We start from the raw sequence: 15,736 nt of genomic DNA, 5'->3' as shown, positions 1-15,736 counted from the left end.
TACACGTGTTTCACCCTTGTTGGGAATCATCAGTGAGGTGAAGCTGATGCCTCTCTAAGCACAGTGAGAGGGAGACCACATCTGGTTGCCCCCAGGAGACCTAGGGTTACCAATCCCAGGTTCCTTGAAATTTAGTTTGCAAAGGTAGCGGGCGCCCCTCTCTCGACAGAACAAGGCCTGATAACCTGTTCAGTGGTTATTAACCACTTGAGAGTTCGCAGCCACTGCTTTTGCTCACTGTGCTTTTCACAGATGGGAAATATCCATTTGCATATCAGTCTTTGTCCTGCCCAGGGGCAGTCCAGCACCGAAATGCAACGGCAATTCCAACCTGAACGAGAGTACCACCAGCAACCCCATACACGTGTTTCACCCTTGTTGGGGATCATCAGTGAGGTGAAGCTGATGCCTCTCTAAGCACAGTGAGAGGGAGACCACGTCTGGTTGCCCCCAGGAGACCTAGGGTTAGCAATCCCAGGTTCCTTGAAATTTAGTTTTCAAAGGTAGCGGGCGCCCCTCTCTCGACAGAACAAGGCCTGATAACCTGTTCAGTGGTTATTAACCACTTGAGAGTTCGCAGCCACTGTCTTTACTCTCCTGGGGGCAACCAGACGTGGTCTCCCTCTCACTGTGCTTAGAGAGGCATCAGCTTCACCTCACTGATGATCCCCAACAAGGGTGAAACACGTGTATGGGGTTGCTGGTGGTACTCTCGTTCAGGTTGGAATTGCCATTGCATTTCAGTGCTGGACTGCCCATGGGCAGGACAAAGACTGATTTGCAAATCGATATTTCCCATCCGTGAAAGGCACAGTGAGTAAAAGCAGTGGCTGCGAACTCTCAAGTGGTTAATAACCACTGAACAGGTTATCAAGTCTGTTCTTTCGAGAGAGGGGCACCCGCTACCTTTGCAAAACTATTTTTCAAGGAACCTGGGATTGGTAACCCTAGGTCTCCTGGGGGCAACCAGACGTGTTCTCCCTCTCACTGTGCTTAGAGAGGCATCAGCTTCACCTCACTGATGATCCCCAACAAGGGTGAAACATGTGTATGGGGTTGCTGGTGGTACTCTCGTTCAGGTTGGAATTGCCATTGCATTTCGGTGCTGGACTTCCCCTGGGCAGGACAAAGACTGATATGCAAATGGATATTTCCCATCTGTGAAAGGCACAGTGAGTAAAAGCAGTGGCTGCGAACTCTCAAGTGGTTAATAACCACTGAACAGGTTATCAAGTCTGTTCTTTCGAGAGAGGGGCGCCCGCTACCTTTGCAAAACTATAAGAATCAAATACACCAAACTTTGTCTTCTATTGCCATTATTTCATCTCCCTTCACAACCTGCAAGAAATATTTTGTATTATACAATATGCAAACATTACCCAACACCACAATCTCATTCTTCTTCTTTCTTTTGGAATTTACCTAAAATTAAAAATGGATTAGGCAACATAAAATATACAATTGTGATCCTTTCATAATAACCTGGAAACAAACACGTGTGTTAAACATGGAATTACGTAACAGTAACATTTTCTTTCATAGCTAGCTAGAAATAAGCACATGGGTTAAGCATGAAAACCATACCATTATTAAATTTTCTTTGATAATTGTCTGGAAATAAAAATGGGTTAAGCATTTAAGCAATATTACAGCAAACCTATATCTTTTTACATGGACTGACCACAGGAATAGCACCTATCCTCCTGGAAGTCTGCTCCTTCATTTACCCTTTTCTTTCCTACACCTTGCATCTTGCATCTGCATCTTTTCTTTTTTTACCGCTTTATGTGGACATGTTGTCATGTCATGCACATACTCACCTAGTTTCTCCCCCCTTTTTACCATTTAAATCTTAATAGTTACATTGACACCTACATACCTGTTACGGCAAATCACCTCCAGAATAAATGCCATTTCACTTTGATCTCAGAATAACAACTACACTTTTCACTCCAGTTGCAACTGACCGAGCACATGTCTAATTTCATTGACGTGACCCTTTAGGTCTTCATTTTTGATTAGCACATCATCCACAGAAATCACAGTTCATCTCCCAGCTGCATCTGGGAGTACTTTACTTAGGAATATCCCCGACTCACTTCCACTTTTGAAAGAGCCAATGGGGGTCTAGGAGCACGCATACTGTAATCGATTAAAGGAGAAGGCATATTGATGTTCTATATCTTTAGCTAATGGCACACACCAGTACCCAGCTGTAAGAGCCAGAGTGGTAAATATCTTTGACCCCTGAACTCAAGGCAAGACCCTGATTATTCAATGGGAGAGGTCACCTTGAAACAGGTACCCTCTTATTTAGTTCTTTCTTGTCTGAACCTCATATGAGAGTATTTGGACTATTGTGAATAGGCCTAATGATGCCTCTGGATTCCAGATTTTTAATTATTTCCATCAGGGACTCCAGGCAGGCCAGGGGTAACCTATATTGTTGCATAAATATTCGTTCCCTACCATAACCTTCAGGTAGTGTAGCAACATGTAAATCGGCCAGGCCACATTCATAGGCATCTTTGGCGAAAGCCTCTTTGAACTCCATAAATATGTTCCTCAACTGACCTCCCACTTCTTCATTTTTGCAAGCATCTGCTGCTTGGATGTGTTCCTCTACCATTTTGGAACATTCTGAGAAATCCTCAAAAGGAGGAACCTCTGTGCTTTCCTCTAGTTGTGTGGCAGTGTCTCTTTGGAGAGCCACCACCCTCAGATATTTTGGACCATTAACCTCCATCTCAATTTGCTGCATTTCACTTTGCTGTTCTCCTCTTTGAGACTCACCTGTTTTGAATAAGATGTGATTGTCCTGATGACAGCATATCATATCTGTTGGTTTATAAGGGTAATGTCAAGACTTGAATGTAGTGCAGAATATAAGACCACCGTCCCTAAGTACCGAAAAGAAAGGTAAAGTAACTTGCTGTTCAGTCTTTGGGGCCACAGGTGACAGGTACAGGAACGCAGGTCACGCCGACAGCTGAAAAGGAATGATGCAGGTAAGACAAACAAATGGCCACAAGATAGGTTTGTAAACCACAGGGAAACAGGATTAGAAATCTTACCTAAGTGGAAGCCCCTGTGCAATGGTAACTGGAATAGTTAACTTGACGGTTACACAGTAAGTTCCAAGCTGAGGTAGTGAATTAGGCAGTATCCAGCAAAACGTGATCCAAAATCGAAGTACGTAATACAAAGCCGAGGTCAGGAAGTCCGGGAGCAAATTGAGCAACAACAAATCAAGGGAAATCCAAAGACAGTCCAAAATACGTATCCGAGGTCGAGGTAACAGTTCCAAAAGCAATCGTGAGTCCAAACACCAGGTAAACGCCAGAAACACAGCTGTGAAGCAAAGGAGGGCGTAATCTTCACTGTTTTAAGGAGGTTGCCATGGAAATCCGGTCACTTGATCGGGATCCCTTTGTCACGTGACGCGGACCAAAGCGTGGTTTCATGGAAACACTGCTCCTTTTTCAGCGTAATGTCAAGAGCCAGGGAAGCTGCCAATAGAGGAATGGATGCAGCCGGCTGCCAGGACCCTGAGGCCGCTGGGATACTCTGGAGCCTTGGTGAACCACCCCCTGCTGCTGTGAAGGCACGGGACGTGAACTGCAGGGGGGTGTGTTTAGTGATACTGGTGGTGCATTCTGGGAATTGTAGTGCTGCGGGCCTGAGTTTTGGGAAACGTGATGCTGCGGGCATGGATGCATGACAGGTAAACAGACTGGATACTGAAAATTGTGTTAGGTTTAGAATCCAATGACTCAGGCAATTCACGCTGTAAAGTTACATAGCTTTCAGTGATATTCCCGATCATTGTGTTATTTAAATCAGCAGTGTAGTGAGATTTCTGTATTAGCATCCCTAATGCTGTATTTTCTTCCAAATTAATGTCTTGGCACCCATTCTTATTCACTGGTGTTTGACTGGGGCCATCCCCAATCTCTACTAATGGTGTGTATTCGCATTTTAGCCTTTGCTAAGCCATGGATTCATTGAGGCACTCAAATGCATCAGGCCCTTCCATCTATTGTCCCTTCCTATACTTGCATGCTATTGAGAATTGTCTGCTGAAATCAGGAATAGTGACATCCTTCTTTACCTAAAGCTCAACTGCATATGGCATCATTAGGGCAAAATGGTAAGCTTGTCTTTTGTTCTAAAATTCAGGTGCAGCTACACCCTGTCTAGACAGGCCTTTTCATTTCAGACATCTAACAGCATGCACATTCGGTGCATGATGGCATTTCCCAAATAGAATTTATGTTTGGCCCTACTTACAATCCAAACATTGTGATGAATGCTTTTGGAGCCAATCATGATTCTCAACATGGACTGACCAAAAAGTGTAGATATTTTATTTCAAAATGTGGTATTTCCTCTCTGTCAAGTATTTGTTTAAACACGCTTTCATTAATGAAACTCTAGGGCCAACACTGCCTCAATCATTTCTGGACGCCCATTCACATGCATGGGTATCCAGGCCTGCCTTTCTTCCATGTGTATCTCTGCAATTGTTGAAATATATTTTTCCTGACCTGACTCTGCAGCAGTGCTTGGTTTACATTTTTCCTCATTTAGGTAAAACATTTAATTTGTTTTTATGAATCTGTGTCCGCTAACTTGGGGTCCAGAAAAATCTCTAGAGATTGCTTTTCCTTTTCTACTTGCATTTCATTCTGGCACATGAGAAAAACAGTGACACTACGCACACAGCCATTTTGAAGATACACTTCCACCGCACTTTCTGATCTAGCAATGGTGTGACATTCTGCACTGTTACTCTGGCTCATTATCTTTTTAGGTCTCAGGTTTATTTGGGCCGTAGAACACAATACCCCATTTACCCCATTAATAAGAGGTGACTAAGGCAATGTGGTCCTATGAGGAATGATATCTCATCTATGGGTGTGACCATCACTTCCTGTCTCATTCCATGTCTCCCTATCTTGATGTCAACTTCAGTGACACCCACCACTGGTATTTCTTCCCCTTTGAAATCATGCACAGGGCCTTCACTCTGCCTCATTATCAGCATGTCCTGTGGTGATTTTCCCTCATTTATGCTTTGCATTAATTACTGGGACATCACGGTTGCCTGGGCAACCTGTGTCAATCGTTGCCAATGCATTGCACCGCTCTTTGATAGTAATAGAGACATACTATCAGCATAGGAAATGTGAATTGTTACTGATTTCAGGGCTTATTTTCCTTAGCTTGCCTGACATCTTGCTAGGCAAAGGGGCATATGAAATGACACTTTGCCCCCCTTTGTGCCCATCTCTCTTTGTATCTCTTTGCTTTTCTTGGTGAACTCAGGACCCATTTGCAGCGCATCCACAGTCAGTCCCCACCCGCCCGACCCCCGTCTTGGGACCATCAGTGTTCATCTCCCTTTCCTCTACTGCTTTTTCTTCATTGCCTGGGTCCTTTCAACTTACCTCCATCCTGGAACCTGGTGAATCTATATTTTCACAAGTGTCATGTGGCAGTATGTCCGTTTCTGGTGTGTGACACTTGCCTAAATTGTGTATGGTATCTGCCATGTCTGCCTCCTGAAATATCTGTGGCTCAAAATATTCTTCAAGTGACTGACCTGCACCTGTCTCTTTGGGAATTTTCATTTCTATGCAAGCATTAATAGTATTTTGCTTATCAGCTAAGGATAGGTCACTTGCTTCTTTCTTTTCATTTATCATTGCTGAGATATTCAGGATACCATTAACCCTTCAATGATCCACTTTGTCACAAACCATCATTTGCTTGACAGCGTGTGTTTCATCATTTTCATATTGCACATGCTTTTAAAATTGCCTTCTAACACGCAGGTCTTTTGTTTTTTTTTGTTCATTTCCTTTTTCTAGTTCCTCATTTCATCACACCTGAATGGTCTGGTACAAATCTAAGTTAAACCACACTCCCTTTTTGTTTGTATTGCTGTTCCCTGTTTTCTTGGTTTTAAATTGCTAAGAAACTGAGTGTCTTCATTCAAAGGTAATTCATGGTCATCTGTGTTATCATCATGGCAAGCATGGCTAACTAGTCACTTTTTGGCATCCCGTGCAAGATCACTCCTGTGACATTCTGCACTTTCATTTGGCTATTGTGGCTGTACTGCACATCATTTCCCTATTTGCTGAGATAACATTTGAACTTGGGCCTCTAAGCATTGGAACCTGTACATGTCCCTAAACTCATCCCTCTATGCTCTAGGTCGGTATTGGTGGAATTCACCCTGATCAGGCCTGTTCTGGAACATTGCAGATTGATTTCTATTTATCTTTCCACTGAATTCCCATGACACAGGAGGTGGGGAGCGTGGAGTGAACATCCTGTGACCATGGTTAGGTCACAGGATGTTCACTCCTGTGGTGGGGACTGACTATACTGGCAAAGGTGTATAGTTCATATTCTGTCTTTCATTTGGTGGGAATTGTACCCCCTGTTGACTTCCATTTGCAATGATCCTATCTACATATCTTGGTCTCGCTTGATTTCCATATACCATAGTGGCAAGGTGAAACCTACTCTGGGCTCCTAATGCCTGAAATGGCCCAGTGTACATCTGCTTCTGGGTGATATTTAGCCCTGTCATATCATAGCGAAACCCCGCTTTGGGAGAACTACCCAGAAACCAAGGACAAATGTATGTATTTCTATCACTGGGATCTATGGATTGTAACATCAGAGTGGTTCATTTCGGGAGGTCCCGTCCCTCTGATTGTGTGGTGTGTCATTTTCTATTTGAGCCTGAGCTGTCTCTAATGGCATGATTCCAGATTTCACCTCGAGAATTGCGGGTCTAGATTCTTTGGACTTTTGCCTAGATTCCTTACTCTTAGTCTCTTCCTTCTCGTGGAAGATTATGTGATAGATCTTGGATGCTTGTTCAATGATCCATTTTAAGGGTTTATCTCTGATATGAAATCTCGCTTGAGCCCATAGAAGTAAGCAGTCCTAAATTTTATTGAGTGGGGTTCATAGGCCACATCAAAATGTGAATATGCCCTTTTTAGGTTTTGTAGGAATTATCAAAGAGATTCATTTGGCTGGGCTGACAAACTGTAAGCAGCCTTTTGAGCTGTTGATTGGAAGGATATGATGAGAACTGCGGTATAGCTTCTTTCTGTAAATCCTCCTAAGACAATTTCTGTTGCTTATTTAGGCCTCGAATAACACTGGCAGGGGCAGAATCTTATGTAAGCTGAAAGAAGCGGCCATATTGGGCCATAGGAATTTGGAGCATCTGGAAAATGTTGGTCCTAACTTCGATGTGATCTTCAATACAGTTATCTGATCCCTTTTTGAATGGTTTGATCAAAGCTCTGATAGACTTCATTATCTCTAATTCACTGCACGGTACATTGTGGGCTGTGTCATTCCCACCCCAGTTCAATTGTGGATGAGCAGCAGCTGTAGGTGGTTCAACCTCGAACACGGGACCATAGCCAGGCCTTGTCGAGTGGACAGGTGCTGGTAAGTTTCCCTGACTAGAGCTGCAATCAAATTCAGCTTCAGTGAACTTGGTGCACTGTCGCTTTTTTTAGGAGTCAAAATTTGAGATTTGTTGCTTCATATCTCTGCACCGAGCATGAAGCTGCCGTGTTTCATGATATAGGACAGAATTCTCACCAATCACTTTAGTGATCACCATTTGCAGTTAATTAATTTGTGTCTGGTAATGATCAACTATTTTGGTTTTATCATCATTTTTCGTCCAACAGCTTCAATATTTCATTTCCCATGGCCCACAATTCCTTGGCCTTTTCATTACCGTCTTTCCTAAATGTCTGAACTTCTGAAATTGTCACGTCTCTATCTTTACAGACACTGTCTAACACGGTTTTCGTATGTATTCCTTCTTAATCACTGTCTGCAAACTGTTTGTCTTTCTGAATCAACTTTGCTCTCAGATTGTTACATTTAGTTTGAAGCTGTGTGTCCAGCACTCTATGTTTCAAATCTGCTTCCATATGTATCAACCATTCATGTTCTGCATCCAAACTACACTGTAACTCAGCAATGACATCAGAATATTTTCCTTGCAGCTTAATAAGCGTACGCAGGGAAACCCACAACTTGGCACACAAACTAATAATACAGTCAACCATTTGTTTGCATTCTTTTTCCTGAAAGAATCAAAAGAGACATGTTTGTAAAATACCCCCCCTTTATAAAAATCTCTTGAGGAGTTTCTTTCTCCATTTCAGTGCTAATCCTATCTCGCCAAGTTAACACATTTTCAGATGACCATCTAGCAATAGCAAAAGGTTTTGTCTCGAGGTATCAGACAGATCAGAAAACTCAGCTTCTATTTCCGACATGTCGGGACCCAATGCCAACAAAACAATAAAGGGAACTTCAGCGTGCACACTGCACAATCACTGCCACTTCCCCCCTCGAAATGCACTTCAGCTCAGAGAAAGAGCACAGAGTATGACTATAATATGCTATGCAAACCCATACCCAGTAACTGTTTTACCGCTTCACGGCCAATGCACTATGAATATGTTGGGATATTTTGTGAGCCCCAGAGACACAGGGGTTATTCTTATATTGGGATTATGAGCAGAAAGCCAAATAACAGACCTGGTGCGCACTAGGGAACAATTTGTCCACCCTATTGATGAACAGAAAATCGACACATTCAAAGTAGGGCTCCAATTTTGCTGGGCATGAGACTATTAGTCATTTAGCCTTTCTCCTGCCACCTCTATCAATTATGATATTAAACCAGTCACTACCCTTAACTGATGCAAGGGTTATTTTAACCTGATTGATCCATTTGATTTCACTTGCTGGAGTGTGTTGTAAAATATTTGTAATGATGAGGCTTTTGGGTTTGCTCAAGTGGAAAGCCACTGCAGGATACATCATGAACATACCCCAATACCAGTTTTGAATGGATGTAGAAGACTGGGGCACACTCTGGGAGGGCCAATAACCCAAGAAAATATTTGTTTTATATACATTGCAATTTTGCTGAAGACTATAACACCCAGATGTCCGACCTGTAAAGCCCGATGGCACAAAGCTTTGCTCTGTACACCTTAATCATCGTGGCCAAACGCAGGTGTCTAGACAAGTATAAATTCCCACTATTGACTGTGTCACCCTGGTGGCTGGCTTTTCAATATGTGCTCTACCATGGCCACATGAGGAAATATTAATCCCCAAATAATCAAAATAACGTGTTCTCTTAAGGGGGAATACATTAATCATAAACACTCAAGATACTTTTTAATTTTTCCCCATTATCAGAACGGATACGCCATAAAACTCTACTTTGTAATTCAGAGCTTTTGGTACACTTGCAAGAAGCACTACATCACTGGCATACGCCAACATGGGTAATCTTCTTGTTCCCGCCCATGGGATATCAGGGGTTGACTGTTCTAAGGGCTCTGGAGGCAGGCTACAATAAACACTGTATTTTTAGGTACATGCTACCACAATTTCTTGGGTAAAAGATCGAGACTTACCATCACTCTAAGATATGTATCTAATAAGCTTTTTGTATTATACTTTCTTCATTACATTGTGGGGGGGATTTCAAACTTATCAAACATGCCACCTGTAACACTGTCTTTTTGCATAGAAAAGCCACATTTAGGTCTCCTAATTAAAGGACTCCAAACTTAAGATGAGCTTTAGCCTGTATGTAGACTCTGTATATTGCATCTGACATATTTTGTCTAAGTATTAGTTACCCCATATCACTGACTACTACTGACAATAAAAAGAGAAAACACACAATTGATTTAATGTCTCCACACGAGAATACAGGTAACTTATGACTTGTGATGGGATGGCCACTTCAGGGTTCTCACTGTTTGAGTTCTGGAATAGCTCATCCAGTGATCTCTTCTTGTGAGTCACTTTCCCATCTGTTGGCAATCAATGTTACATTCTGGTTATATTAGTGGGCTTCTATTTTTTAACCTTTGTGTACTAATTAGGATAAATTATGTTTCTGTTTAAAAAGGGCTTAAAAATGGTCCTCATTAAGGCATTTCAAAATAAATATGCATGTATAAATGTACGCATAAACTATTATCTTGATCAGCTACCACCATTAGACCATATGTTTGATGGTTATTAGAGAATGATTCACTTCTATACTCTTTGACTTATCACAGTAATAATAAAATTAAGAAAATTATAATTCCTCACACATATATTACAGTCTCCACAATAGTGACCCTGTACTTATGGTTAAGTTGTAAGATCAGCTTTTTGGGTGGCTTGGAACCTTTGCACCATTTGACGAATCAGCACAAAACATAGCAGGCAAAGGTCCTAATTTCAATGTTGGTGGTATTTCAGTGGTAAATCTGCCAACACACCACCAAATGGTTTTACTGTTAACGCCACTTGGTCTGGCAGACTTATTGCAAGATTACAAGTGGTGGTAGGTGGCGTTAGTCCTCATTTATTGCAGTCCATTTTGCCAGAATTACCACCAGCGGTAATTCTGCCAATTTGGCTGTTTCTGGGCAGTAAGGTGGAGAATTACCTCATGCATGCTGCTGGACAATTTTCCTCCATCTTACCTCCAAACCCATAGATTAGCGGTGCAGTAATGTGGTGGTAATGCATTACCACAGTTTCTGGCCACAGCACCAAACTCATAACCCTTGCGTGAGGATTGGTGGCCTGGTCCTGAAAACATGCTTTTTTTGATTTTGGTGTGAATGCATTCAGTCAATAATTTTTAAATGCTAAAATTGTAGGGCCAAAAAAATGAGTGAGAGCTCCATTCGGTCTGCAGACTCACTTCCTGATTTGGTGTCCACGGACGCCTTTGGACCAATCAGGGGACATGGAATTGAGAAACATTAGGTGCATCAAATGTTTTGAAACGGATGCCATGTTGACTTCCCGAACTGCGCCCGTAGTCTGTGAACATTTCAGTATAAAAACAACTCTTAAAAATAAATGTATGGCTGTTTTGAGGATGAAAGTGTGGCTGAGGAGAGTGGGGGCGAAACGGACGGGAGTAACATATGCAATGTTGTGTGTAAAAATTGTTGCAGGATTGTTGCCGTATTCGCAGTAATTTTTACTGTCCGCGTCCAACACGAACAGCAATACGTGTACACGGACATCCATTGAGAATACAGGTGTTGTGCTATATGCTGCAACAATGAATATGTTTGGATTAATACTCAAGTTGTTTAGGGCATGGCTACAAGAGTACATTTACCTTGGTTTTAATGCCCCCTACATTCTCTCCAATGGCTATAGCCAAAACAATGTGTACTATGACGATTACTACTACTAGACCCACACGGCAAAAGTCAATTTCTACCTGTAGCCACTCTGTTCTTGGTGAGAACAGTATGCTTATCTTGGGTTTAATGGCCACAACAATATGGCCATGGCCACAAGAGTAGGGTTAGTTTGCATTTAGTAGTTTTGTAGTTTGGACAAAGTGACCTCTGTACATGGCCACAGTCACAATGGGAGTTTTGGAGTGTGGGTGGAATAGTAGTAGTAGTAGTAGTAGTAGTAGTAGTAGTAGTAGTAGTAGTAGTAGTAGTAGTCACAGTGGATATTGTTGTGGCCAGAGTATGCTTACCTTGGGATTAATAGTTATGTAGTTTGAACAATGTGACCCCTGGCTAGAGGCAAAATAGGACTTTTGAAGTGTCGGAATAGTAGTTATAGGAATAGTAGTTACAGTACATATTGTTGTGGCCATGGAAAGCGGCCAGAGTGTTTGGAGCATTGCCAAAGACAAGGTGAGATCATGTTAAATGATAATATTAGCAGCTAGGGGAATATTCTTTCTAAATCAGTGGTAAAGATAGGACTCCAAGGAACTGTGCAATGTATATGTGTTTTGTTCTTCAGGTGAATGACAAGCAATATGTCTCAGCAATCAGCAGCTGAAGTGGTTGGGAATAATTAAGTCCACCATGTGAGTAATGTTTATTCACCCTTTTAATAACTCATACCATGCACAGTGTGATTCCCGGGGGTTCACTATAACTTAAGAAACGTGTTATGTTTCCCTCTGCAGTAAATAAGCAGCAGCTCATGATATGAAGATTTAACAATGTATACATGAAAAACTTTGAAGCAATTACTTTGGGAATCCGTGGAGCCACTAAGAGTTCTGTGTAGCATACATCTATCAATATGCGGGTCCTGAAGAAAATGGCAAGAAAAGGGACTGATTAATCCACAGTGTGAGAAGCCAGAAGGTGTCTCACCTGCTAGTCCCCGCGGATCTCTCTCTCAGGTGGCCAGGGCATGGCAATCCAGATCCAGACCCTGGGGGTGGACCAGTGCGGGAGGATCATCTGGGTGAGGAGTCTTCGGGGAGTGGGAGTGGGACACCGAATGGCGAGACACAGTATCCCTCCCTCTGTAACACCTTTACCCCATCCTGCCAGGTAAGATATGTGGGAACTTTACCCCTCCCCTTTCCCTTCACAAACACTTCCACACAGACAGCCCGCTCTGGGAGAAAACAGACACACACCCGAACAGTGTACCTGACATGTCCTGCTATTATGGCCAGGCGAAGCCAGGCGATTACTGACAATCACTCAGACCTGACTTCTATTAAACTTCCCCACACGGATAAAAGGCACAGCACGAGAGTAAGCTAAACTGCTAATGAATGTTTGAACTTCAGAAGGAAAGCTACAATACCATTGACAGTCTGGTCTGGTACTGTGAAGGTTCTCAATCGAAGGTCTCTGTAAGATATCCCGCTAAGAAGTGGCAGAAACAAAAGTAGAAGATTGATCAGAACATTGTGTGAAATTAATCGAAATGGTCCTGCAACGGTTTAAGCAAAACCCATTGCACAATGGAAAGTCTTCTATTTTGATATCAAGAGGAAACCATTGAAAGTGAGATTACATAGTTCGAGCCCAAACAAGGGAGACCAAATGTGAATATTGTGCAAAAGGGATCTGAGCCCGAATGAGGTAAAAAGGGGTTCCAAGCCTGAAGGAAGGAGACCCATGATGAACACTGCAAGCGAGAACTTGTGCATGTGAAGATCATGATAAGAATGGAACAATGATATTTGTTTGTTATGACAGGCCCTCTGCAGTAAGAGACTGTTATTAGAAAAGAGGCTTTGGCAAAAGGCCCTTATACCTATGCTCTGAACTGTATCCTCGTGGCAGAGAAGCCAGAGTGTATGCAAAGCTCGATTGTGCTACCTTGCCCTATGCTGAAAACAACTGCTCAAAAGTCCTGACATTTTATTTCTTGAACACTTTTCTTTTTGCATACACAATTGGGCCACACACTTTTGTAGTTAGAAGTAAGGATTGGCAATAGTTTTATTAGTATAGGCCCTTTTATTTTGACAAACACTCTACTAGGCCGGCGTTATCATTATTTGATGGTCGTAGCTTGCTCCCATCCTTAGATTTGGGTTAGATAGGCGTTCAACCAACCCATAGAAGTTCAATAAACACCCTTGAACTGTGACCACTTGTGTCTATCTTCGTTGTTTGATACCATGACTTCCTTGCAATGGAAACCAGTCGAACATACTGATACGGGCATATCTAGCAGTTATTTAGATACCCCAATGAGTATTAATTCTTTCTTCTTTTCTGTTTTGTGTCTTGTATTTTGTGTCTTTTTCTTTTTAAATGATGTTACCGTTTTGACAGCTGAGAGGGTGCAATGAAATGCAACCAAACTCCCCTGTATCAAGACCTTTATGCCCAATAGAGGCTTTTACATTTAATTGCTGCCCCCTTTGACGTCTCAGATGTGCTCCCCTTACAACACCCATTAATTAGGGTGTATGCTTGCACAGAGCTGTGCCTTAGAATAGATTGAGAATCTATGGTCAGTTTTCTTCTCTATCCTCTTTCGTTAGACAGGTGGCTAACCACCACAGACTAGCATAGTTAGCCTTTTCCATGAGGGCAACAAAGCCAGTAAAATGCCTTATAAAAATAACCCTAGTGAGGTTTTGTATTACTACTCCCGCTTTTGTATTGACAATCTGGCCACTGGCCATGGCTACAACAGTGCGGTCACTTTGGGTTTAATGCTTCCAACAATATGGCCAATGGCCGTGGTGAGAACGGTACACTTACCATAGGTTTATGGTTATGTAATTTGAACAACGTGATCCCTGGTGGCTAGAGGCAGAATATGCCTTTTCTAGTGTGGGTATAGTAGTAGTAGTAATAGTAGTAGTCACAGTACATATTTTGGCCATGGCCAGTAGTCAGATTGTTTGAGCCATAGCCTTTGGCCATGGCCACAACAGTATGCTTACTTTGGATTTAATTATTTCAACGCTTCCTTTGTGTTTAGTAGTTATGTAGTTTGGACAATGTGACCTCTGGTCATGACTTAGCTACAATTGGAGTTTTGGAGTGTGGTCATAGTAGTAGTCACAGTACATGTGGCAAATAGTGGATTTGTTTTATGTTGGGAAGAATTGGACATGGCTGGAAGGGAACATCTGTGTTTCTTTGTAAAGTAAACAAAATATAGTTAGCTGTTGAACATGGTATGGAGCTAGACATACTTTAGGTGTTATACATGCATTCACTTTTCTACAAAACATGTGTATGAACTGCTGTTGTATTAACATTTTCTAATGATTGGGTCATGTGGAAACAATCCAAGGTAGATTGAAAAAACACATTGTGAACAGTTATTGTTAGTAAAATGTAAAATGTGTTCAACTTTGTCAACCTGTAACTTGGGTAGGAATATAATAACTGATTAAGAAGTATGTCCATTGATTGCAGGGTGTTTACTAGATGAATTCAATACTCTATGCTTGTTAAAGGGATATCCCTATTGTCTGATGTGTCACAACATGTTCATGTAATGTGTTGGGGGCATATATAGGTGCTAGTGTGTTTTCATGTTTTATATAGCTATCCCTGTTTTTAAATAACACAGGGTGGGGATCCCCCCCTGGTTTTGCTAAACATTAGTAAAACAAGCCTGATCGTTGGTAACTACGAATCAAATCACTTTTAGTCATTAGATGGGGTGGTTCTTTAATTCTACATTAAGAAGAGAGATTTCTACTTCACTAGACTGTATCCCCAAAATAAATATTTCAGGAATGGTAGTTCTCTGAGAAATTGGCACTAGGTTTTCTGAAAACACTGCTAACTTTTTGTCTCCTATAATTATATATCTAAATCTACATGCAATGAACTGCAGCTGGGTCAATTGGTTTGGAAACATGCCTCTCTGAATGTAAAGAATTCCACAATATGAAACTATATTTCACATGTTTTGCACATTTCCACAACAGACTAACATTTGTCAAAAGGAAATGGGAAATTGACTACAAAGATACAAAGAAGAGAAAACATGATACAACTATTTGTTGAGCTAATGAAGCCTTGCTTTCAGAAAATATTGTTTCTTGCTTACTTTGACTTTATTGAAGCATTTCACACTAGTTCACCTCTGATTGAGCTTCAACTTTGTTTCTTCTGTATAGGAGTTGTCACAAATCTACAGTGTTTGATCCTGTATGCATTCTCTTATAATTATGTGCCTGGTAACAAGTGCATAGATAAGAATATTAACTCAACAGTTCCTCAGTTTCTACCAATTTTGCCCATCTCTGGCACAGAGTGTTCAACAGAATTTCAGGCTGTGTCTTTATTCTTGTTGGGGAAATAATATACATTCAATTTTGGAAGCAATATGAAGCATGAGGTGCAAAGGTGATAATAGGTGTGGCACACATGGTTTGTAGAGTGAG

Source organism: Ambystoma mexicanum, chromosome 4q, assembly GCF_040938575.1.
Source record: "Ambystoma mexicanum isolate Mex_15411 chromosome 4q, UKY_AmexF1_1, whole genome shotgun sequence".
Lineage (NCBI taxonomy): Eukaryota > Metazoa > Chordata > Amphibia > Caudata > Ambystomatidae > Ambystoma > Ambystoma mexicanum.
The sequence above is the reverse complement of the archived record's forward strand: the minus strand, read 5'-3'. Positions refer to the sequence as shown.